Genomic DNA, 26714 nt, shown 5'->3' with positions numbered 1-26714 from the left:
TTCTCTTAGTAGTCATGTGGATCAGTTTCAATTTTACTAATTTAAATTGGTTGATCCTCATCATGGTTGAGGTTCTAGTGCACTTTAACTTTTTTAATACATTTGTCTATTAACATAAATGTTTGCCTTTAGTTTTAAGAGGCAAAATTACTCGTATTATTTAGAAGGCTTTGGAAATAAACATTAATCTAAAAGAAAGAGGATTGCTAAAAAAAGATTAGCAATGCTAAATGCAAAAAAAAAAAATAATAATAATGTTTTGTCAGATGCTAGTTGAGTTAACTTAAAGGAGTCATATGATGTGATTTCAATTTTTCCTTTCTCTTTGGAGTGTTACAAGCTCTTGGTGCATAAAGAAGATCTGTTAAGTTGCAAAAACTAGAGTCTCAAATCCAAAGAGATATTCTTTAACTTAGTTAACACCCTCCTAGAATGCCTAATTTAAATGCTCCCACATGTCTACGTCACTGTATGGGAAGATTTGTTTCAGTTTCAGTTTATTCTCGCTGTTGCTGCCACCGCCATGTCATGGAGACGGTGTATGTTTCATTGTAAAAGCAAAACTATTTTGTTTAGCCTTCCAAAAGAGGACACAACTAGAAATGCATCAGACACACTGGATAGCTGGCCAATCAGCATACACCTCACTTTTCAGAGCGATGAGCTTTGTAAAAAATAGACATGTTTCAGAAAGATTGGGCATAAAGGAGCAACAATAAAGTACATTTTGTTGAAAATAATGTGTTTTTTAACCTTAAACGGCATAAAAACATTGCATTACACCAAATACACAAAATTATGTTCATTTTAGCAATGTCTTATGACCCCTTTAACAGGTTGAGTGCAATAAGTTTGGTCTAAATGTAAAAAAAAAAATGCTATTAGTCCAGTCTTCAACATCACATGATCCTTTAGAAATCATTATAATATGCAAATTTTAAAACCTTAATTATTCTAAACTTTTTGACTGTTAGTGTATATCAGTTAATTCAGGTTAATATTTGTTACACATTCCAAATTTCCCCAAGCTAAACTTTTTAAAAGCATCCAATAATGAAATTTCTGAATAAAATAGATTCCTTTAAAAGCAGTCCAGTACAATATAACCCATACAAAAAGGGACAACACAAAAACTGTGCACAGGGTCATGCTAACCTGCCAAACCCTGACCCCTGAACAGCACTACAGTATTTGGGTTAAAACATATATTATATCAATACAATCCTTTAGGGGAAGTCGTGGCCTAGTGGTTAGAGAGTATGACTCCTAACCCTAGGGTTGTGGGTTTGAGTCTCGGGCTGGCAATAACACGACTTAGGTGCGCTTGAGCAAGGCACTAAACCCCCAACTGCTCCGCGGGCGCCGCAGCATAAATGGTTGCCCACTGCTCTGTGTGTGTGCACTTAGGATGGGTTAAATGCAGAGCATGAATTCGGAGTATGGGTCACCATACTTGGCTGTATGTCACTTCACTTCACTCATTCGTACTGGTAAAGGGCTTTTTAAAATACTGATCATACATTACACAATGAGATACCTCTGCTGAGCCACCTTGTCAGACTGGTCTTATAATTAAATGAATAGATGTCTCCTCTAAGTGACATGCAGTGAGAATGGGGACCCAAAAATGGCAGCTATTTCTCTTCATTAGTTCTAGTTGCACAGGGAAAGGAGCAAGCGCAGCTTGGCAGAGACCTCTCACATAACACTGTACTTCCACCTATCACAGACTCCAAGACGGTTGAGCCCAGGCTGGGGAATTGGGCTAGCGGGCAATTAGAGCGAGGAAACGGTGGTATCTACCTGAAAGGGAAGACTGGGACTCATCACTTTAGCTGTGGCAGTGAGGTGAACAGCTGGATGGCTGAGGCCTGCTGATGATGCTGGCAGCTGAATACTCCTCAGAAGTTCTCTGTGACCCAGGGACAGCAGATAAACACGGCCTTTCCTCCTCCCCCTGATGCATCATCTGCCAGCTAAACCTCAGTGGCTCCCCCTCGGGAAGATCAGAGCTTGAAAGATGTGTCTGTCACACCATCACCGACCATGAGAACAGATAACCCTTTGGCGATTGCCGGATGAAGTATCCACTGCCGGAAATTCCTCCCAGGAAGTGTCCTGAAGCCAGCAGTGCTGCAAAAGGGGCGAGAGAAAGAGAGGGTTTTAGGTTGGACAAACAAAACAGAAATAGTTGAAAACCTGCTCTGAGACAATAGCACATACTTTATAGATGAGTCCTGGAGAAGTCAGAGGTAATTGGTTTAGTTTTGTTCTAAAACTTAGTGAGCTGCCTTGCTGCCTCCTCCAAAATATCAGGACACCTCATAAATGATCAATCTGGAAACAGCTCAGATGTCACAAAAATAGCTCTAAGCACAGGAGACTGCTTCACACCTTCAGAGTTTAGCATTAGCATACCGGCAAGTTTCTCAGCAAGACTGCATGAAATTGTTCAAAAGTGATAATAAAGACATTTACAACGTTAAAGATTTCTATTTCAAACAGATTCTACTAATAAAAGTATCATAAAATGTCACTTTCTACACTAAAAATTATTGAGCAGCACAACGTTTAATGTGCCTTGGACATTAAGACTAACCAATGAAAAGTCTTACACTTTTTGGAGCTCTGATGTCAAACTTATTATGATATCTCATGGGTTTTAGATGATAAGGGTCTATAGCCGATAGCATCTTACATCATTGTCTCATTTCACAAGTTTCAGTCAGCACTGTGAGATTACCGTAGCACTTTATCGGCTGTCATCCACTATCAGAGACACTAAAAAAAGTAAAGAGACAGAGTTCTGCTGCTTCTGTTCCCTCCTCATGGTTGGCATTCAATGATTACCTGTCAACACTGCATGCTGGACTGGCTAGCTCATCCTGCTGATTCTTTCATTCTATTAACACCCCATGCCCTCTTTCCATCTCTCCTCTCTCTAACCCACAGCCATATATTGACTTCCAATGCTACGCTCTACCTCCCTCCACCAACTCTGACCTCTGTCTTATTTCCCAGGGCTTTTAAGTGCCCACCATTGTGTCCCAAACCTCAAGCTTGTGGCACGTTTCAGTCTGAGCAAAAATAAAAAAAGCAGGAGGGACTGTACCACAAAGGAAGAACCTGATCGATTCATTCACATGATTTCAGTCACACTCCAGTGGTGAGGAGATAGCATAAAGGGGTCTATCTTGGAACATTGCTTCCCATAAAACTCTCAATGGAGAGCATTATTAGTGCCTGATTCTATTTGAATATTCACTGATTATTATAGTGAATGATGTCAAGTTGACCGTTCCAAGATGGTGTATGTGTCAACATATTGGGAGCATAGGGCATCTGTACATATCTATGGGTTCAACATTCTGTTGACTCCATCTTGACCCCATCACGCTGAAGATATTATTTTCAACAAGCTCTCCAATTCCCAGTTTCATCTTTTATTTGTGATAAGAATGTTCTGGTAGCTTGGAGTTTTTAAATGGGAAGATCTTGGCTGTTCACTTCATTTTGCAGGTCCCATCATTTCTCATTTCAGTCTATGCCATTATTTAATGCATACATATGAGATGCATTATACGCAATACGTGCATTGGATAAGTGACATAATGGAATGAGTGATATGAGGATGAAAGTGGATGTTATTAAACAGAGTTCCTCTGTTGGAGAAGTTGGAGCAGTAGCCAGAGTTTAGGGCTGGTAACTGGAATGATGCTGGTTCAATCCCTGCAAGCAGCAAGGTAAAAAAACATTGCCTATTCTGATGGGCCATTCTAGATCAAGTGTTTGTTGGAAAGTTACTATGGACAGAACTGTGCCAGCTTAAAAAAAAAAATATATATATATATATATATAAAATAAAAATACCTAACTGTACAAGCACAATGGTGCAGCGAAGATTGGACATTTCTAAGTCCTTTCCTACAGGAGCTGAATGTCAGTTTTGGGTGTGGGATTGTGAGATATTGACAGTGGATCTGAGCAAGAGTGTCAAAAAGTTGCAGAATGCTGAACTTCACCAACATGTAAAGGAAAAAAGTGGACTAGCAGCATATCATTTGAAGTACTTAAACTCTGCTGCCAAGAGTGCTGGAGCAAATGGTGAATTTAGAGCTAAAAAGCAGTTTTTATATACTATTTACTATTTCAAACTTTGTACTGATGTTATTACATATACTTTGGAAATGAATATATCTGTGCCAATTAAAAAGTTTGGGGCCAGTAAGGTTAAAATTATTAAAATAAAATATAGTTTTCTGTATGTATGTATATATATATATTAGGGGTGTAACGATACGCGTATTCGTATTGAACCGTTCGGTACGACGCTTTCGGTTCGGTATGCGGTACGCATTATGCATACCGAACGGTTCGTTGGACTAATTAATTATATTTGGACTAAAAAGAAAAATATAATGATATGCGTTCAACAAGGTAGCCCAATAACCCAAACGACGTAACAGGCAACGCCCCTGACACTCCCGAAGAAGAAAAAAACACCATCTTATATGTTTATGTTATGTTATGACTCAGTCAGGCGCTCGCTCACTCAGTACGCGCTGAAGGCTCGTTGCAAAATGGCCAATGCGTTTAACAGACTAGAAAAAGAAGATGACTCTCAAACATATTGTTTGAGATGCATGATTCCATCTATGAGCTGCTCGATCAGAGTGACATGAGAGCCCCTCCTTAGAACATTATTTGTAAATCCATGTTATGGTAAGTGTGCACGTGAAGTCTTTGCACACTTTCTGAAATCCACACTGTGGTAAGTTTGCACACTACACTAGTGCTCTGCATTCTTTCTAAAATCCTATATAGTGAGGGCTTCGCGCGGTTGCTTCATTGCTTTAAAAAAAAAAAAAAAAACACCAGCGTGAATACTTGAAACATGTCAACTCATTTACGCCGACATCACCTTATTGTGTCAGTATCTGGGAAAAGACGAAAAAAAGGAGAAACATGCACGCAACAAACTATGCCTGCAGCATTTAGACACCAGTATTATAGCTTACAGGGAATCCAAAGTGCACCCAAACACCAGACCTGTTGGTTATTTTAGGATCTTATATTTCTGGTCTGTTAAATGCATTAGACATTTTGCAATGAGCCTTCAGCGCGTGCTGAGTGAGCGAGCGCCTTAGGGTCCGTTCACATATCGCTCCTAAAAACGCATGGAAAACGCTAAGCGCGTCTTTCTCCTCCTTTCCAAAGCGCTCGGGCAGAAGCGCTCATGAGGCGTCTGTCTTTGCTAAGCAACAATGACGTGCTCTCTCCATGAGACGCGGAAATTTCAGCGAAGGATAAATGGATTTGCAGCTCTAAAAATCGCTTGCAGTAGCTCTGCTACTAAATTTATTTCAAAATTGCAATCCATATACAACTATGATCAGCTGTTCCTTCATCTTGGCTGAGTTTTCAACGTTGTTACGGGAAAGGATGAAGCTGATTGGTTAGTTCTTGTCACATGACCCGCGGTGCGCTTGCGGCATTCGGAAAAGTTGAGATGTTTTTGCATTTTGCTGTATCTAAAACGTACCGAACCGAACCGAACCGTGACATCAGTGTATCGTATCGAACCGAACCGTGAATTTTGTGAACCGTTACACCCCTAATATATATATATTAGGGGTGTAAAGGTAAGCAAAAATCGTGGTTCGGTACGTACCTCGGTTTTAAAGTCACGGTTCGGTTCATTTTCGGTACAAATGCAAACATTAAACTGCAGGTTGTTTATTACTATAAACTTTTTAAACAATTTGTTTAAAATAAAATTTAAAAATACTTTTTAATAAAATATATATAAAATAAAAAAAGAATAGGAAATAAAATACTGCTGCAAAGTTCTCCACTAAATAAAATACTCTCAGTCTCAAACCAATATCATATAATGAAATATAATGAAAAATATAAATAAATAACTATGATTACAGTGCAGCAAGACCAATCGCAGCTTGTAGGCCTGCTCATATTTTAAACTATATATATATATAACTTTTCCAAAGTGTAAAGTGCAGCATCAACCGTTTCAGTTTTTAGACCTGCTCAGATTTCGTTATTGTGTTGGACCGATCGGAATTAAGAGCAAAGGTCTGTTTAAATGCCGACAGGAGCTGCGTTTGAATTACAATCGGTTTTTTTTTTCTAGTTGTAGTGATGTTCACACTCGCGTGATGCCTTTTGAAAACCTTAGGCCGGTGACACACTGGCATATTGCACCTGTCAAACATAGTCTATTTTGCCGTCAATACTGGTGACGGTGTCCTTTATCAGTAGGCTTTATATTTATGCTCAACATGAAGACCAGACAAGATCCTGGTTTGTCGGCGGTCTCCCTCTATGTCACCTACAGTAGCAGCAATGCGCGTCAGGCACGATTCTGGTGTGTAAAGACACAGAAAACGCTAAGCAGCCACTGACAGGCAGCAGAAACGCCACGCTCACGCCACACAGCCAGTGTGTCACCAGCCTTAGAATCAGCTGCAGGGTGGGATTTGTGCTGAACGCGGAGACTTCCGCGACTTAATACGTTTGTTTGAAACACGAAAATGTATATGTTCCGCAGACAAAATATTGCATTCGGTCATTTAGTACACACGTTCACCGTACCGGAAGCCCTGTACCGAAATGGTCCGGTACGAATACACGTACCGTTACACACCTAATATATATAGAGAGAGTTCTAAAACACTAAAAGTTCTATAACATTTCAACAATTGAATACATTTTTCCTGCCACTACCCATCAATAAAACAAACAAATCCTTCATAGACAGACTCTCCATTCAGTCCTGTTTATCTTTCCTGGTAAATCTCTCAGATAATTCAGATCTCCTGCGCCCATGTGCAAAAATCAATTAAACGGCCAGCGGTCATGGTAGAAGGCCATTACACTTTATCATGAGTTTGCTGTGAAGTCAGCACAGGAGAGAAGAGGAAGAGAGATGAGTAGTGGAGGGGTCAGGGTTGTGAACTCAATCAACTCACTAGTTATTGTGAGACCCTCAAACCCAGGGGACACTGTCATCCTGGCGCCACTGACTGGCCCTGCTGCAGGTGCTTAGACATGGATGGTTAAACAAGTGTAGGTACGGGTCAGGTCACGTTGCACATTGATGGCCTAGGGAACGAGGAGGGAATTCGTATGAGGATAGTTCTACAGTTCTACGCCTTATATCAGACAGGACACAAACTTCTGAGGCATTTGGAAACAGTGACTTTATTTTTAATCATCCATGATCCTACAAACAGGTTTCTGGGCACCACTCACAGCACCAATGATAATAGAATAAAATAACTTAAAATAACACCACACCCCAGTGGGCCAATACTGTAATCTTAATAAGATTTCATTATCCCTCTGTTGTTTTACCTGAAAACCAATTGAAGTCAAATTCAGTTAAATAAGAAATGTTATTTAAAACAATGCATTGGGAGTGAAGGAAATGTCAGCATAACAATTACAATAAATTTGAATACATTAAAGATCTATTAAATTAAAGATAAATTTTACAATTAGAATACAAATATAAGAGTGTCTAAAGAGAAAAATTATAGTCTTTTTCTATAAAATATTAACTAAAAGTATAATTTGTAGCCCCTAGGTGTTACATGAACAATAAAACATGATATATCAGAATATCAGAGTATAGCCAACGGTTATTTCAGCTATTAGTACACCAAACAAATTTTTTAAGATATTCATGCTCAAACAGCTATGAAATAATAATCCTGTCCACCACTGTGTATTGTGGAGCGGAAAAGACATTTCACCACATGGAGATCAAAATCTAAAAAATTTTTCATTATTTATTTTCTAGTAGATATTTTCTTAAAATTCACCTCCAAACCAATTTGACGGGAAGAATATTTCTCTAATCCCTTCACACATGTGGATTTGTGGTTTATTATAGCAATTTAACATATACTACTCTCCTGGTAATCCATGGAAGCCTCGTGCTAAAGTTGCTGAAATGTGAATCTGACACAAGCTGCGAAAATTGATGGATACAATTAGCTTGTCTACTAGCATATGCAGTGCTCCGAGAATTTAAACTGGTGTGATTAATTGTGAAGCAAATGTGTGCAGACAGGCAAGCTTTAAAGAGACAAAGCGAGAATAAAGAGTTTCAACATGGACAAACTTGAAGCTTTACTGCATGAAATCAATTTCACCCAAATATGATAAGGAAATTAATTTTGAGACAGTTTAATCAAATAGTCTGCCATTTCAATTAATTTGATGAAAACTCTTTGTGAACCAGCTACCAGTAACAATTACATGAAAGGGTATAAACAAGTAGCCCCTGGACTGCAATTATGTTAAACAGTCCAGCAAGGATGGAAAACTTAATCATTTACTCTAACTACTCGATTCAGAGTCAAAGATGACATTTAAGTGCCAGAGTCTGTCTGAAATTGGCTAATGCCCTGAATTCAATGGATATATAAAATTTGATTAACTTAATAGCAATTTCTTCAATTACAGAGGTCATGTAAAAGGGTATTTTCTGTCAAAAGTTTAAACTTTAAGCTTGAAGTGAATCACAAAACTAAAACAAAGGTTCGGTTTTAGCTATGGTTGTATTAAACAGCCTCAAATTACCGCTGCATAACATAACAGCCATTCTCTGGTGATAGACGGTCTTTTTAAAATAACTGAAGGATTATTACTCTTTCCTGTCTCTCTCTCATTTTTCGCCTATGACTAAAGCGCTTTCTTATAGCAGGAGATTGTTCGGTTTGGTCTGAGAATACAGAGGGACAATGGCTTTAATGATTTCAGAGAGCGTGTTCCCAGTGCTGCAGAAACCAGCTGGAATTCAGCATTGAACTGAGAGAGCCACAATAAGCCACTTTGCCTTTCAATGGAATACTGATTTAAAAATAAGTTATGGTCAGAGGGTAGAGATCTATAGGTCGATCTTTATCTCCAGCAGCTTAAAGAAGCATTCCTGAATCTGTGTGCTTATCTCAGAATCCCTTTTGGGCTGCAGCAGGCCTCCTAATCCCAATAAATACATTTACTCATTTGAATGGACGGAGGATAGCTGGTGCAAGCCTTTGATTACACATTGTCTGTTTTCTGCGCTGTCTGCATATAGCTGTGTGATATCCCAGAGGCCTGAAAAAAATCTCAAATGAGATCTCTTTAATCCCATTTCTTTCTCTTAGAAAGTACTGAGATTAAATTCAGGGTAAATGGAGACTTCTGCTGTTTTGTTTCCCAAAGTTTTCGAAAATTCTGTTATTCCTACCAATTTGTTCATGTACTGGGCCGATCCGGTTCTTGAGTTCAACTCACTGACTCAATGAGCCAGTTGCAGCTATTAACAGTTCACTGGAGGGAAATATTATCAGTGGAAAAACAACCTAAAATGTTAATCTGTTTGTCATACAAACACAGCAATGCCCTGATAGCATCACAAAGTCACAGTTTTTATATTTTGGGTGGACTCAATCTATGAATGGCTGACTTATAGTTGTCTCTTAATATGAAGAGCTAGATGAATGTATGTCAAATCTCAATCTTTCATACTACTCCCAAAGTAATGCTAGAACTCCTCCATTTGTCCCATGTACAGTTTTAGAACACTATCATAAACTGCTCAACATATTTAGCAAGATCTTAAACCAATTAATATCTCATAAAATCATAAAGAGTCTAAACAAAAAGTGTTCAAAATGAAAACAAAATTTCTCATTATTTAAAAACCAAGTCATTTGAGCTACACTGAGTATAGCATAGAGCATAAATTTTAAATCTTTATGACCTTGTTCTTTCACACAGTCTACAACCTGTTCCACGCTGTATATTTAACAGCCTTTTTAAGTGTGAACAGAACTCATCTTCAAATCAGATAAATTGTCAGCTTACAAGGCACAGTTAACATAAAAATGCCCAGTATTTTTGTATTAATAATATACTATTCATTCATATTTTAAATTCTTTTCTTTTTCATATTGAGATAAAATGTTTCATTTGCATTTGAGTGATTCTGTGCTTTTGTCAATTTCCTTTTTTATATAAAAATTTTTACTTGGAAGACAATTAGAAATACAGTCCTGGCAACTAACCGATATAAAATACATTTAACTTCAAGTATTTATTGAATTTTTTTATATTCTTTTAGCAACATTTCAGTTAACACATATGTTTTTAATAGTTGTAGTCTAAAATTATCACCAACATTTGTCATTTACTCATTTCAATACATAACGACTTTCATTTATAGAATACAAAAAGATTTAAATCTGCTTTTATTCCTCGTAATAAGAAGAAAAGTTCTATGAGAAAGATCTAAGATAAAGTTAATACTTGAATAAATCATAATTGAGAACTCCATTAAATCTCCCAAACTTTGAAAGAGAAACCTCAGGGCATTAAATATCCCTCTGGGATGACAATACAAGCCTTTCACCCCATTTGACATTCTCCTCATTCTATTAACGCTTCTATGAAGGATTCTCAGTGTGATGACAAGAAGTAGCCAAGTGTAACAATTAATGATAAAGGTGTTGAATATGTCAAGGCAGAAGCCAACGTGATGTGTGGTCTTCATTAGCTGCCATTAAAAGCTTTAAGCCGTGAAAGCCAAAAACAGGCTGGAATAATAAGTGTCTAAGAACAGGTGCAGAGAAAGAGAAGTGTGATGTCTCTTGAAGAACTAGTTAAAATATAAAAGAGAGCTATGACATGTGAGAACAAACACCTGGAGCCCCTCAGGTGAAGGGACAGTGATCCTGTCAGCACATGAAAAAAAGAATTGTCAGCACTGATTTTAATTGGGCGCTTTTGAGGTGGCTGGTTTTATCAGCAAAGAAGAAAGCTCCTCCCTTCAAGTGGCAGTGGAGGTTGGGACGCATGCGAGAGAGAGCACAGAACATATAGACAGGAAGAAGGAACCAAAAATAAATGATCCGTTCACTCAGAATGCTGATATCTGGCGAGAGGAAGGTAGAGAGGAATAGAGCGAGTCGGTGTGTGACGAGAGATAGAGAGTGTGTGTGAAAGAGAATTTAAATTTGTGTTTGTGCAAAACCCCCGAAAAAAAAGAAAAAAAAAAATCACAGGCGAGACATCTAGGTTTGAGTTTACTGCAGAGAGAAAGAATCGAAATTGTAATTAAACCCTCCGCACCGCTGTTCCACCTGACTGCCTCGTCTCGTTAAACAATTTATAATTAACACAGCACAGGCGAAAACATTCTCCCCACCCTCAATATGATATGATAACTCAAGGTGAGCAACATGAAGGCTACAAGCTGATGGCTGTCCGTCGTGTGTCCAGGGGGAAGCGGGATTATTCTTAAGCGGGTCTGTTCCGTACGGCTGCCTGATAACACTGGGCCCCCTGGTTGAACAGACACCTGGTTGCAGAAAATCCCAGCAGCCCTCCCCTCCAGAGCAGACCACTAATCAGGTGCTATAGAGAGTGAGAGAGAGAGAGAGACGGTAAGAGTTGAGTCCCAAGACAGGCCACAGCTGAGCTCAAACCTGTTAGAGTCAATTATGCCGGGGACGGGTTCCAGGAGAGGGGAGCCATGGGTGAAATTAAAGCCTGGCACTCGAGTTGACAGACGGTCTGTCTGTGTGAAGGGATAATCTTATAAACACCTGAAGAAATCATCAAAATAAGGCCTGGCAAATTGGCCACTAAGACGAGAACAGTTGCATCACTTTAGCATGTGGTATTTCCTGCATCTTATTCAGATAACCAGGGGCTGCGTACGCTAGCATGGGCTCCATTTGAAATTAAATTTACCCAGTCAGTTTTTTTAAATGTATGTTATTGATCTCATTTTGATAATTCATCTATGGGTGTTTGTTTTCTTATTTGACATCATAATCAAATTCAGATCTGCCTCCATTCAGTCAACAATTGCTGAACAGAACCAAGAGCCCCATCCTATATTTTCTTTATTTTCATAATCTTAATATGATGTACGTGGCAGTATGGAAGAAAAGGCTTAACGCTACAGACTTTAAGATGAGTTTTACATCTGACTTTTTTAGCCAGATTGGATTCATACTTGAATTCATAGTGTGGTCAGTTAAAGAGCTGAGAAAAAATACAGTCACTTGCATCTTACACTAAAATTTCAGACATCTATAGCACCATTTCTACCTAAATTTACAAACATTGATGATTAATTAAAAATGGCTGGGTTAGCTGCTTTAGAGGGCACTCCATGCCATACCTTTGCAACTCATTCTGGACTCCATTTGCCATAACCCCTGCCTAGGAACTCATTATCAGACTCTACCGGTTTCCTATCAGGAGGACTATAAAGGTTGCACACATTCTCACTCACATTGCTGAGTACTGATTGTATGATCATTCCTAGCCAGCCATCGTTCCTGTGCTTTTCGTTGTTTCCTCGCCTAGCCTTAGTGTTTTGCGTTGTACTGTTTATCTAGTTTTTGATTGTTTGCTGCCTGCCCTCACCTTTGCCTGTTGTTTGGATTACTCTGTTGCCTTGTCTCAGCCATTGACATTAGCTGGTACTTTGACCTTGTCTTTTACTACACTCTTTAATAAAGCCTACAAGTGGATCCCAAACTCTGTCTCCACACCTACCTTTTTATACTTCTACATCACTTTTTTTGCAACGTAACCCATGCATAATCCAGTTCTACAAATTTTCAATGAATCAGATATTGTTAACATAAAAATAAATACATTAATAAATAAAGAACACTAATGACTCAAGAGTCTGTCTGAGTCACATTATTTTTTGGTAGTGTACCCTCATTAAATGTAACTTGAACAAAATGCATTTGCATTTGAACCTTTATTAAACATGATCTGAATCTGTTCTTAATCATTTGTTTCGCAGTGATATGAAAACAATGCATCTTTTGTGTATTTACCCATTGCTTTCAATGAGGTCATTTGTGATCCAATCACACCTTAGTAGCTAGTAATAAAAAGCAAATTATGAAAATTTGATGAAGGTGACTTAGTTTCAGCTTGAGAGATTTTTAACTCAAACCGTTGCAGTCAAGAAGAAGAAGAACACACCTCACGCGCCTGCTGCTGAGAACTCGCTCAGTAAGATGTGCTCAGGAGATATCTAACAGTTCGGAAATTGCATGAATCAAATTTAATAAACAATATAAATACTGTTCAGTTTCTTGCACAGGCCATTCGTTTTGTGTCTTTACACATCAATGTATCATCACAAGCTGCAGGGTTTAATTATTTATGTTTTTTTTTTTTGTGTCTGTGTTTTAGCTGTGATTCCCATTCACCTCCATAATCATCATAAGACTGATAGACTGCAACAGTTTGTGTTAAAAATCTTCATTTGTCTTCTACAGAAGAAACTAAGTCACCTTTATCTTGGATGCCCTGGGGGTAAGCAGATAAACATCTGAAATATCTGCTTGACATATGGCAGTACTGGTTATACCAGGGGTAGGCAAGTTTGGTCCTAGAGAGCCGCAGTCCTGCAAAGTTCAGCTCCAACCCTGAATAAAAAAAAAAAATCACCTGTCTGTACCTTAGTTATCCCGAATGGATTGATGAGCTTGTTCAGGTGTGTTTGATAAGGGTTGAAGCTGAACTCTACAGGTCAGCGGCTCTCTAGGACCGAATTTGCCTACCCCTGGGCTATACTGTAAACACCATAATGAAATTTAATTTAACCTGAAATCTTATGGGTTGACTGATAAGACAAAGAGCCAATAAGAGAAGGCCATTTTTCTATATCAATTTTTATTAGAAACCACTGTGCAGGTCTGTGTATACAGTGGGGAAAATATTTATTTGATCCCCTGCTGATTTTGTAAGTTTGCCCACTTACAAAAAAAATTAAGGGTCTGTATGTTTTTTGGTAGGTTTATTTTCATGTTTATAAAAAGAATACCAACTAAAAAAAAAAAACATATATAAAGGTTAGAAATTGATTTGCATTTCTGTGAGTGAAATAAGTATTTGATCCCCAACCAAAGCACGACTTAGTATTTGGTGCAGAGAACCTTGTTGGAAGGGACAGAGGCAAGACATTTCTTGTAGTTGGTCACCAGGTTTGCACACATCTCAGAATGGATTTTGGTCCACATCTCTTTACAGATCCTCTCTGAATCCTTATGGTTACTTGGCTGTCGCATGGTAACTTGAAGTTTCAGCTCCCTCCACAGATTTTCTATAGGATTGAGGTCTGGAGACTGGCTAGGCCACTCCATGACCATAATGTGCTTCTTCTTGAGCCACTCCTTTGTTGCCTTGGCTGTATGTTCAGATCATTGTCATGCTGAAAGACCCATCTATGACCCATCTTCAGTGTTCTGACCCATTTTACAGTATTTGGCCCCATAAATTTTCCCCTCAATGCAGTGAAGTCATCCTGTACCATTAGCAAAAAAAAAATTAAACAAAAAATTAAAAAATACCAGCCACAAAGCATAATGTTTCCACCTCCGTGCTTGCCTGTATTGATTGGTGTTATGGGGGCCATAGTCAGCATTTCTCTCCTTCAAAACATGGTGAGTCTAGATAATGCCAAAGAGCTCAATTTTGGTCTCATCTGATCACAGCACTCCCCTCCCAAGCCTTCTCTGAATCATTTAGATGTTCATTGGCAAACTTTAAAGGGGGGTGAAATGCTCGTTTTCACTCAATCACCTGTTAATCTTGAGTACATGTAGAGTAGTACTGCATCCTTCATGAATCCAAAAAGTCTTTAGTTTTATTATATTCATAAGAGAAAGATAGTCTGTACCGATTTTTCCCGGAAAAACACGACCGGCTGGAGGCGTGACGTGTGGGCGGAGCTAAAGAATCATGAGCGCGAATAGGCTTTTTCATTGAGAGGATGTGGAAGCTGTGACATTACCGTGAGGGAAAACCCATCATCCAAAACAAACCATGGCTTACAGTCAGATTCAGCCGTTTATTTATGATCCAGAATCAGATCCAGAGGCTGAAACTGAACGAAAGCAGCAGCAGCAACGACTCGCTCCGAGCGGGGCTCGAACCCGGGTCTCTGGCATGGGAGGGGACGCACTAACAAGGAGGCAGAGATATTTGAAGCAGTTTTACTCACCGCCTGCGGTTCCAACACACGATCGTGACCCTTTTTCCTTGGGATTGCATCATCCTTAAGAAATAAACGATACGCAAATCCGTCGTCAAACTGGGCCTTGTGAACAAGCATCTTCGAAATGCAGGGAACAAACAAAAACACTTGCACAACTCCGTTGATGCTCTGTAAAAATAAACTCCATCCACTGGTCCCTTAATGCTTTTTTTTTTTTTTTTTTTGGTAATCTGTGCAGGGTTGTCTTGCCCTGGAAACCAAAAACACACTTCTTTTGTGACATTTCGCGACGCTTTCGCTCTGATCAGTGAATCGCTCTGATCAGTGAAATGTCTGTACTCTGCTCAGCCTCGCTATATGGGAGCGCACGCTCTTCCGGCAGAAGTGCCTTAGGACCCATATAAGAAAATTCCGCTCCATCTAACGTCACACAGAGCCATACTCGAAAAAAAACTTTCCGAAACTTGTGACAAACCGGAAGGAGTATTTTGGGAACAAAAATACTCCTTCAAATGTACAACTTAATTTTTGAAACTTTGTCCATGTTTAGCATGGGAATCCAACTCTTTAACAGTGTAAAAAAACTCACTATGCATGAAATAGCATTTCACCCCCCCCCCCCCCCTTAAATGGGCCTGTACATGTGACTTCTTGAGCAGAGGGACCTTGCGGGCAATGCAAGATTTCAGTCCATTGCGGCATAGTGTGTTACCAATGTTTTGCTTGGTGACAATGGACTCGACTGCCTTAAGATCACTAACAAGTTCGGGGCTGATCCCTCACCTTTCATATGATCATCCTTACCCCATGAGGTGAGATCTTGCAGAGGGCTCCAGACCAAGGCAGACTGATGGTTGTTTTGTGTTTTTTACTATTTCCGAATAATCACACCAACAGTTGTCTCCTTCTCACCAAGCTTCTTGCTGATGGCACTGTAGCCCATCCGAGCCTTGTGCATATCTACAATCTTGTCTCTGACATTCTTTGACAGTTCTTTGGTCTTGTCCATGGTGGTGGGAGAGGTTGGAATGGAAGATACAGAATGTGTGGACAGGTGTCTTATACACCTAATGAGCTGACATTAAAAGTAACTTCTTAAAAATGGCACGTCTAATCTGTGTTCCACATGGGCACATAACCAATCTGTGGGAGCCAGAACTCTTGCTGGTTGGTAGGGGATCAAATACTTCACTCACTGGAATGCAAATCAATCTCTAACCTTTAAGTTTGTTTTTTTTTTTTTGATTGTTTGGTTGGTATTCTGTCTTTATCCTTTATAATAAAGCTACGAAAAAATTACAGACAATTTCTTTGTAAGTGGGTAAACTTACAAAATCAGCAGGGGATCAAATAAATATTTTCCCCACTGTATGTGGCCTTTTGCCCACTCATATGTTTGTCTTGTTACAATTGCCCTGTGCAAATCGCGATCACATTGCACAAATTGCTGAACTTTGTGTGTTTGCACCATTGCTAATTTGCATAATTCTTCTAGGCCTTAAAACAACACAGACACTGGCTGTGAATAAATTATGCTATCAGCAGCCGCAACTCATTCTCAGTGAAACCCCTTAAATGTTCTTAGAATGAGGGCACAGTGGAATATTTGCTTTCTGAGCACATTTTAATGTTGTATGAAATTAAACTGTTAAAATGAAGATCTCATTCAGTTTTTATAGACTAAATGTGACAATTAAAGCCTAAAGTGTCTGTGTTTAACAAACTGCACTCAGATTCAGCTAACAAACAGCTTTTAGTGTAATGAGTTCAAACTTTCCAATTCTGAGGTCAGCTTTTTCTAGAAAGAAGACATATAGTCATTTTATTTTTATTGTTTTTAATGCCACCATTAGCCTCAACACATTAGTTAGCTACGTTTGTTGTAGTTTGCTGAACAATCAGGGCCACTGCTGGCCCAATGGGTGCCCTATGTAGGAGTGTATTGTTGTGCCCCGATTTCTCAAATATATAAAACAAAAAACACCTACTACAGGGGTCAAAATAAAACTTTAATCATTAAAAAAAAGTAAATAAATGAATAATTTGTAAAAAAAAAAAAAAAAAAAGGCCAGTTTTTTTTTTTTTTGGATCAACTGGGATGGTGCCACCCTGGGGGTTCGTGTTTGCATTTCCAAATGTTCCTTTTCCCATTAATTGTAATAATTCAGTGAGATTTTTGTATGCATAAGGTCTGACAAGACAACAACCACAGCTAAACACAGAGAGCTGAACTCACTATCTTCCACCTAGGTTTAAATAGCTGACCTATCCTAAGACTCCCAGCTCTTTTATACATAATATGATCAATTTATTATAAGAAAATATGTTTCGTGATATACCTGTCTGAGCAATAGTTTGCCTCTAGATGAAATAAAAATGAGCTTTAAATTGAGTATCATATTCATTTTCGGAGTTTCATTTCAAAAGAGTGATATAAAGCATATTGTTATGCTTATGATAAACTTATGATAAATGGCATTTTCAATTTATTTTTTCTTCCTCAATGCTGAATGTACTTTCTTATTTTGCATTCATATGTCAAAATTAAATCTTCATTTGAATTTTCTCTATATATTCTGAATGTCAATAGGAGCATATGTGACCTTTAAACTGAGCCATGATGGGACTGAGCTGATTACACAGTATGAGAATATCATTATCATTTCCCGAGTACATTTTCCCTCTGCTCTGAAATACAGCTTTGATATGCATGTCTAATAGTTTTAGTTAACCTTTATGTGATATGAGAAAGCTTTTCTGGACCAAATGAGACCAAATTAAAGCTTTGTCATCGCCAAGAATTAGAACAAGAAAAGGGACAAAAAATTTAATTGTTTTTCATTTCTCAGCAGCAATGAGTCTACAGAGCAATAATCAATCCACAATAAAAGCACAGCCAACAATATGACCACACACAGATAAACAAGTCTCTCGTTCTGTCTTGCTTCTCAGTTGTTTCTAATTTTAAATGCAAACTGCCCAATTAGCAGCTGTAAAAGCAGCAATATCTGAAAGCCATGTAGGAAGTCAGATATAAGAACCGCCAACAGGGGTGGCAGGTGAGGTGGACCCAGCTCCTCAAAAGAGTTCACGGCAGCTGGCATACTGCCTGTGTCTGGAGATACACTGTTTCTTCATGGCTGACTTCCCCCATTGATCTGACTTCTGTATTAGTGAATGGAGGATTAAACTTTAACCCTTGATGCACATTTCTTAATCCTTTTTGGAGAGTTTTGCACGACAGCATAAAAAAAGGAAAGAGAACATAACCAACATATACAGTATATATAAACACAGTATATGTTTTTTTTCTCTCTCTTACATTATGGATTGCTCATAGCCCTTTCCAAAATCCACAACCCCAAACAACAAAGTCTTAGTATTGATCTATACAAACTTGAGTGCCAATCACATTGGTAAACAGGATTGGAGTTACAGCAAAAAACTCTCACTTTTGTTTCCTAGTAGACTTGCATTGATTGCTTCAGGTCAAAAATCCATGCTGTTTTAGTTATTGAGGGCTTTGAAAATGAAATGGCATGAAATGCATTTGCCCTCCTTTGTGACCCCAGCGAGAGAGAGAGAGAGAGAGAAAAGATATGTCAATATAAAACTTCACATACCTGTATATCGCAACACATATCTTATTTTAGAGCACTATCAACTGATTTATGAAGTTGGAATGAAAAATATGAGTGACAAGATGTCTGAACATAAATATTGATCTGCACTTTTGAAGCGGAAAGGAAAATGTTAAAAATTCACCCCAAAAATGCATGACTGTTGAGACAAATGAAAAGGGAAAAAGAAGATCTCTGAGGAAACCCCATCATCCACTCAGTCTTGGGAACAAGACGGTGCACAGCAATCAGAAAGATCAATACAAGCCAAGCGTTGCAGTGCTTCCTGAAAGGCAAGTGTCATAGCGTTGATTACTAGTGGCCTCTGGGTGGGTTCTGAGACCTACAGTAACTGACTGTGCTTTGTGTTTTCTCTGATGGTCTGTACATCATTTGACTGGGCTGCTCTCTGAGCAGTGACCCTGCTGGGGAAGAAGTCAGAGGCCATGTACTCACGCCGCCGTGCTCATAAGTATCCCCTCTCAGAGGTGTAGAACCGAAGATGCCAATTTTCAAACTTCCCCTGGTTTTACGCTTCATCATACCGTTTCACGCGCTGGAACGGTATGCTGAGGAAATTCCATAACATCCAAACATTCTTCTGATAGTGTCACCATGATCTTGCTCAAAGTGATTTCAAATCTGTATTCGATTTAAATTGGTACCGTCAGAATGAGACTTCACACAGTAATCCACACGACTCCAGTCGATCAATTCAGCAAAACATTTTTTCAAGTGAAAAGCTGCATGTTTGAAGCAACATCAGTAAAGTGTTTTAACTTTAAACCGCCACTTCTGACCAAAATGCAAGACCATAATCCGTTACAACTTCCCCCAGTGAAAAAATTCATTCCTCTTACATTAAAATCGACTGACATATTTGTCATATCTGACAACTCTTTTGAACTGTGTTTGCTTGTAAACAGAGCTCGATCTGTACATATTTCTCTCCTGATTCAGACGAGAACACCATTTTACAGGAAAAAAAAATATTATTGCGGATAGAGAACCGTTAGCCAGAAGCTGGAATAGATTTATTACAAACACAGGTTTCACTACAGAAGATGTTAATTATTCAACTGGAGTCATGTGGATTAGTATGATGTTTTTAGCAGCTATTTGGACTCTTATTTTGATGATCTATTTGGACTCTCAAAGTGATGAAAAAACTAAATGTACTATGGAAGACCAATGGATATTTTTTTTTATAAAACTCACACAGATTAGAAATTCACTGTATAAAAATGAGGTTGTTACCAATTTTACAGATATTACTGTACTGTTTTTGATAATGAATATAAATTTACATCTGCAACCTAACTCAAGCTAATGTAAATGTGCATTTCTAAGTGATTATTGAAATTGTGAAATTGATTATTGTAATTATCGATATGAACTGAAATTGTTGTTTTATGATCATTATTTTGGCCATACCACCCAGCCCTACTGCTTGCTAATACTGTATGAGACTTGAAATAGTTTCAAGTGAACCGTAACCACTGATGAACCACCAATATTTATCCCCAATCTATGCATCTCACAAGAACCAAGAGAACTGTGCAAGTACTACCATCAGTAGAAGCTATATACTCATCGACTGCCAATCGTCTCTCCCGGGGTGTGCCGATTTCAGCAGGCTGCTGTTTGTTTTCATACCGCCGCAGGATATGAAGATCTCAACAATGCTTCAGTCCCTTATCAAAGGCGACTGCCACGGCTGCTGGACGCCCCTCTGACCTTCCCTGCTGCTGGGCCTATTACGCAGCAATAGCAGCTGCAGCCCGCTGTGGCCGGGAGGACAGCTGCCTGCACCCACATGGCAGTAATTCAATAAGAGGAAACCTAAGTGCACCTCTCTCTCTCACACACCTTCTAGAGGGAGATATACACACTGAGTGGGCTCCTTCAACGAGAAGCATTGACCCTGTGGCCATGAAGATCTCTCAGATGTGTGGAGGCAGCAGGAAATATTGCTGAGCTTTGCCATATGGCTGATTGGATTTAGTTTTGGGCGAATTGGATTAAAGGCTCGTCAGAAATGATGCAAACTCTTAGTATGACGATGGCCGACAATCGGGCGGGAGGAATTCTGTCATAATTGCATTATTCACAAGTTCATTATGATGATGAAAGCTGTAGCACACAAATTTATGGCTACACGGTGAACCTTTTTGTCATTTGCCGGTGTAAGATTGCTGCTCAAATGGTTTAGACTGAGAGGGTTTACTGCCAACATAATAGGTGACAATACTCTGAGCATCATTTAAACAGATTTAAAAGGATTTGACTATTTTTAACGTGTGCTGATAAAACAAATCTTGTGTCGTAAATGTGCTCTAAAATCTTCTTTAAAAGATTCTAATTATTCCACTGGGAGCTTCAACCATAATCCAGGGTGATTATTGGCAAGAAAATGCATTAATGACTACTAATAGCACTAGAAATAGCAAAACAAAAGAAACTGAAACACTAAAGCAGCCCGGCAATAGTGCATCTGGGTAAACACACAAGAAATTGCTCAATAAATCACCGCCCTCCTTCAGAGCTGCAGGCAAAGCTTATGATGTGTCATTTCAGGAGTCTTTTCATCAGTAAATATGAGGGCTCCTTCAGTGTGGAGTATCTCCATCAAACGCAGAACTCCTCACAACACTCCAACAACTTCTGTCTGATGGCTCACTTTCAATGTAAATGTAAAAAAAAAAATGCAGGAGAGGAGCATAAAATCTTTTTGTCTTCAGCATGATAAATGAAGAGATGACAAGTAAGCCTTGAGCTTTGGTTTTACCTATGCAGTGTCTCTCTGTGTGTGTGTGTGTGTGTGTGCGCACATGTCAAGGAGTGAATGTGCGGTGTGAATGTGAAAAAGGGAAAAGGGATAAAACAGTACAGAAAGAACTGCAAAGCATGCATGTGGAAAACTGATAGGCAAAGTAGCTCATATAAAATGATACACTGGAATATTTAGCTCTGTTTGATTGATGTATCAGGGATAGGTAATGTATGATAATATCTTACTTCAATAAATGCATAAATACACTGCTTTTACCTCGTAAAACAGTGTATAATGAGTATTTGAACTACTAAAAAATATATTTTCTTTTTCTCATGTCACAGAAATGACTGATGTGCTGAAATCATAGATAGACACATGGCTGAAAGTATATGTGTGTATAATTAACTAGACTACCTATTTACACCAAAAGTTCTATTAAATCAAACATACATTTAATCAATCAAAGACAAAGATTTTTAGCATGACAATATAGTGTGAAAGAACCAGATTGGCCTTCACAAATCACTGAACACCTCTTGGATGATGAATGGTAATTTGAGAGCTAGAGCCCTTTAGTATGATAATATCTTACTTCAATAAATGCATAAATACACTGCTTTTACCTCGTAAAACAGTGTATAATGAGTATTTGAACTACTAAAAAATATATTTTCTTTTCTCATGTCACAGAAATGACTGATGTGCTGAAATCATAGATAGACACATGGCTGAAAGTATATGTGTGTATAATTAACTAGACTACCTATTTACACCAAAAGTTCTATTAAATCAAACATACATTTAATCAATCAAAGACAAAGATTTTTAGCATGACAATATAGTGTGAAAGAACCAGATTGGCCTTCACAAATCACTGAACACCTCTTGGATGATGAATGGTAATTTGAGCTAGAGCCCTTTATCCAACATCATTTCCTGACCTCACTGATGCTCTGGTATGAAAGCATGCAAATTACTGCATCCATCTTTAAACATCTAGTGGAACACCTTCCTAGAGGAGAAAAGAGTCAACCAATAGTCTATGTAATGCCCAAGGTTTTGAAATGAAATATTCCAATAGAACATTTACAGGCTTACAGAGTATAGGTGGTGTTCAAGGGTCGACATACTTCTGGCCCTATAGTGCACAATATGCAAGAGTCGTAATTTGAGGATGTATAAATCCTGAACGAATCCTGAGTGATATTTTAATGCTTAATTTCTGGCAACAGAAAAAGAGTTAACAAATAGTTCAACCAAAAATAGAAATTATGTCATTAATTACTCACCCTCATGTTGTCATAAAGACCTTTATTCATTTTCAAAATTCACACAAATTAAGATATTTTTGATGAAATCCGAAAGCTTTCTGACCCTGCATAGACAGCAATGCAACTGACGCATTCAGGCACAGAAATGCAGTAAGGACATTGTTGAGATATCGGTGGTTCAACCTTAATTTTACAAAAGCTACTGAATTTTCATTTTTGGGTGAACTATTCTTTTAATGCTGTAATATTGCAACCTTACTGGTTAAAATATTTTAAGGGATAGTTCACCAAAAATGTAAATCCTGTCATTATTTACTCAACATCATGTTGTTGTTTAAAACCAGAATGACTTTCTCTCTTCTGAGGAACTTAATGATGGCAACCAAACAACACTGGTGACCACTGACATTCACTGAATAAGAGGAAAAAAAAAATCTGAAAAATATTTTCTTTTATGCTCTAGAAGTCAGTCAGTCATACAGCTTTAGAATGAACTATCCATTTAATGAACAGATCTGTGGCATCATTGCTAGTACAGTTTATAGTTATTACTTGCAGCATGCTACTATTGTATAAAAAACGAGAGATGAAGCTGTTAAAATCACTCCTAAAGATTTAAACAAAGGAAATTGAGGCAAAGATTAACATTTCTAAAACCCTACACCAGCTTTAGTGTGCTCAACGTTTATCTTCTGATTTGTTTTGAAAGATCCCACAAAACATAATTACATTTGGCCAGTAGGCATGACTTAGAGAAGCTCGTTTGGGCTAAAAGTATGCGGGATTTAGGATTACATCTGACCTTGACTTCACCTAAAGAACTCAGACAGTGAGCGTCTCCACAGGAACAGTGCATTACTTAATCAACTGATAACAAAGCCAGATAAGGTCCCAATTCCATTAGAGACCAAAAATAACTCTCCAAGTTCTTGTTTGTTTCTTTGAGTTAGTGGAGATATATTTGCAGGGTCCAGAAGGGAGGGACTGAGCGCCTAATGAGGTCTTCTGTTAGATGTGTCAGCAGAATCGGACCGCGAGAGTGGGAGCAGTAGTATAATTACAGGCGTTTTTATGATGTCGAGTCTCACGATTAGCTCTGGATGTAACGCAAGTCAAACAAGCACAGGTGAGCACTGTCCGCACTGCGACTCCTCTGGAAGACCATTTTAATGAGTGTGAATGATTTTAATGATAGAAACAACAGTTGTGTTGTCTGCTTTACCAGAATGAAATTTAACCACGTCCAAATACACTCTGATACTTTTTTTGCATTCGCTATGGCACAACAACTCCACGCAAGCGTTGAAAAGCACAGCGGCAAGGCAGAAGATGTAAATAGCTGCTTTTTTCACTGTTATATATAATCTCGGCTGGCGTTATCTTCAATTATTGAGGATAAAGTCGGAAATGGAGCAACTTGGATCAACAGCAATGAACTGATGGCTGTTGTTAATAAATAATGCAATCAGTGCTTAATGCAGTGAGGGAATACACAGCCCGCTGTGATCGGAATAGTAATTGAAAAGCCAACAAGTAATGCCATAATGAAGAGCAAGAGGAACAGAAAGGGCTAGCTTAATCTGCTCTTTAGTTCTTTCACTGTATGTTGAATACAAGCTGCTCTGGATATTAAATGACTCACACTTAATGCTAACACTTGAATAAAAGGGCACTTTAGACGGCTTAAACAGTTTGACTTTTTCACACAACACACAACCCTTGCTGTTCACTAAGCTATTGACCTTTAAAGACCTAAAAGACAAAATGCAATACGGTCAGAACATTTAATTTATACAGAGCTAATTTATTCTGACCTGAAGCAACCAGACTCAAGGTGATGTTAACTTGTCTGCCAGCTCTTAAAGTGAAAATGCGGTGTGACACGGCACAATCAGAACATATTGATGTTTAATATACTGTAGGACTACAGCTATGTGAAGCAAGATTATGAGTTAATGAGATTTCATAATGGGCAGAGCTACATGGCATGTCAGCTAACAATAGGATGTCACAAATAGGAACTAAATGGCTAATGCAATTCTGTGTTTGTCGCCGTGGTCAGGAAAAAATTACTCTGGTTATAATTAGAGCATCCCTTATTGTGCTGAACACCTGAGAAGAGATGATGCTGACCCTCAGAGGACCTCAGATGACGCTAACCCTGAATCAACAAACAGAACTAACAAATATTGCTACAAGTGTGACTGCATCATATATAACATTATTAATTATTAATATTAATAATGTTCATCGTCTAGCTGACTACATCTTGTAGTAATTTTTTCTAAAAATCCTGTCAAACGTGCACAAACTGACAGTCACCACCATAAGCTACTACTAAATATTGTAGAAACATAATTTTCTGTAAAGTTGCTTTGTAACGATTCGTATTGTAAAAAGCGCTATACAAAATAAACTTGAATGAATGCTGGGCCTAGTTAAAACTAGTTAGATTTGTCGAGTAAATTCACCTAATATCTCACTGACTAATAATAATAATAAAAAAACACTAAATACATTTGAAATTATACTTGTGTTATTTCTGTATATCATTCAAAAGTCAATGGGATTTTTCTAAAGAAATTATGCTTATATTTATCAAGGATGCATACCATTGAATCAAAATTTGCACTAAAGACATTTACTATACTGTTAAAAAAGATTTATATATCAAATAAATGCTGTTCTTTCGAACTGACTATTCATCCCCCCCCAAAAAAATTAACTGCTTTCAACACTGATAGCAATAATAATGTTTCTTGAGCAGCAAATCAGCATGATTCCTGAAGGATCATGTGACACGAATAAAGACTGGAAAAACAACTGCTGAAAATTCAGCTTTTGATCACAAATACTTTTTTTCAAAATCATTAAAATATTTACATACACAAACATTTGAACATTAGTATATATGTGCAATGTGTCTGTGGAGTGTTGTTTGTCAGGAATAAATTTAGTCTTTCTCTTTTAAGAGGCCTTGTCGAATAGATTTCAAACACAATTGGAATGCAGATAAAACTCAGAAGAATGACACTAAAATATTGTGCCAGTAAGATGAATTCAAATAATTGTTGACAAGACTGAAAAATAACAAAGAAATACTTTAAATCCTAAAATATAAATAATATTTGAGAGAGAATGAAAATAACCAGCAAACAGAGTACTATATCTAAAACAGGATAACTGCAACGGAGAATACTGAAGAACTCTAGTTTCTATAAAGTGTACAATTCATCCTCCTATCTGCCCATGTTCAAATTAGGCTCTGATTACACTCACAGCGCAAAATCTGATCAATACTCATCTCACTAGCTGACTACGTCTTGTAGTAATTTTTTAAAAATCCTGTCAAACGTGCACAAGCTGACAGTCACCACCATAAGCTACTACTAAATATTGTAGAAACATAATTTTCTGTAAAGTTGCTTTGTAACGATTCGTATTGTAAAAAGCGCTATACAAATAAACTGAATGAATGCTGGGCCTAGTTAAAACTAGTTAGATTTGTAGAGTAAATTCACCTAATATCTCACTGACTAATAATAATTAAAAAAAAAACACTAAATACATTTGAAATTATACTTGTGTTATTTCTGTATATCATTCAAAAGTCAATGGGATTTTTCTAAAGAAATTAATGCTTATATTTATCAAGGATGCATACCATTGAATCAAAATTTGCACTAAAGACATTTACTATACTGTTAAAAAAGATTTATATATCAAATAAATGCTGTTCTTTCGAACTGACTATTCATCCCAAAAAAAATAAATAACTGCTTTCAACACTGATAGCAATAATAATGTTTCTTGAGCAGCAAATCAGCATGATTTCTGAAGGATCATGTGACACGAATAAAGACTGGAAAAACAACTGCTGAAAATTCAGCTTTGTGATCACAAGATACTTTTTTTCAAAATCATTAAAATATTTACAAACACAAACATTTGAAATTAGTATATATGTGCAATGTGTCTGTGGTGAGTGTTTTTGTCAGGAA

At 37.9% G+C, this 26714-nt stretch overlaps 1 protein-coding gene across 2 annotated transcripts in view; it reads right to left on the bottom strand.

Moving 5' to 3' along the window:
* The window catches only part of thsd7ba (thrombospondin, type I, domain containing 7Ba), a 173840-nt gene that overhangs the window by 131595 nt on the left and 15531 nt on the right, over window positions 1-26714 (bottom strand). For both annotated transcript variants that reach the window (XM_026272057.1, XM_026272058.1), the window contains exon 2: window positions 1804-2133. The gene's annotated coding sequence lies outside the window, so the exon portion shown is untranslated. The remainder of the gene's footprint in view (window positions 1-1803; window positions 2134-26714) is intronic.

This window comes from Carassius auratus, chromosome 9 (assembly GCF_003368295.1).
Source record: "Carassius auratus strain Wakin chromosome 9, ASM336829v1, whole genome shotgun sequence".
Taxonomy (NCBI): domain Eukaryota; kingdom Metazoa; phylum Chordata; class Actinopteri; order Cypriniformes; family Cyprinidae; genus Carassius; species Carassius auratus.
Note: the sequence above shows the minus strand (reverse complement) of the source record. Positions and strands in the feature narration are given on the sequence as shown.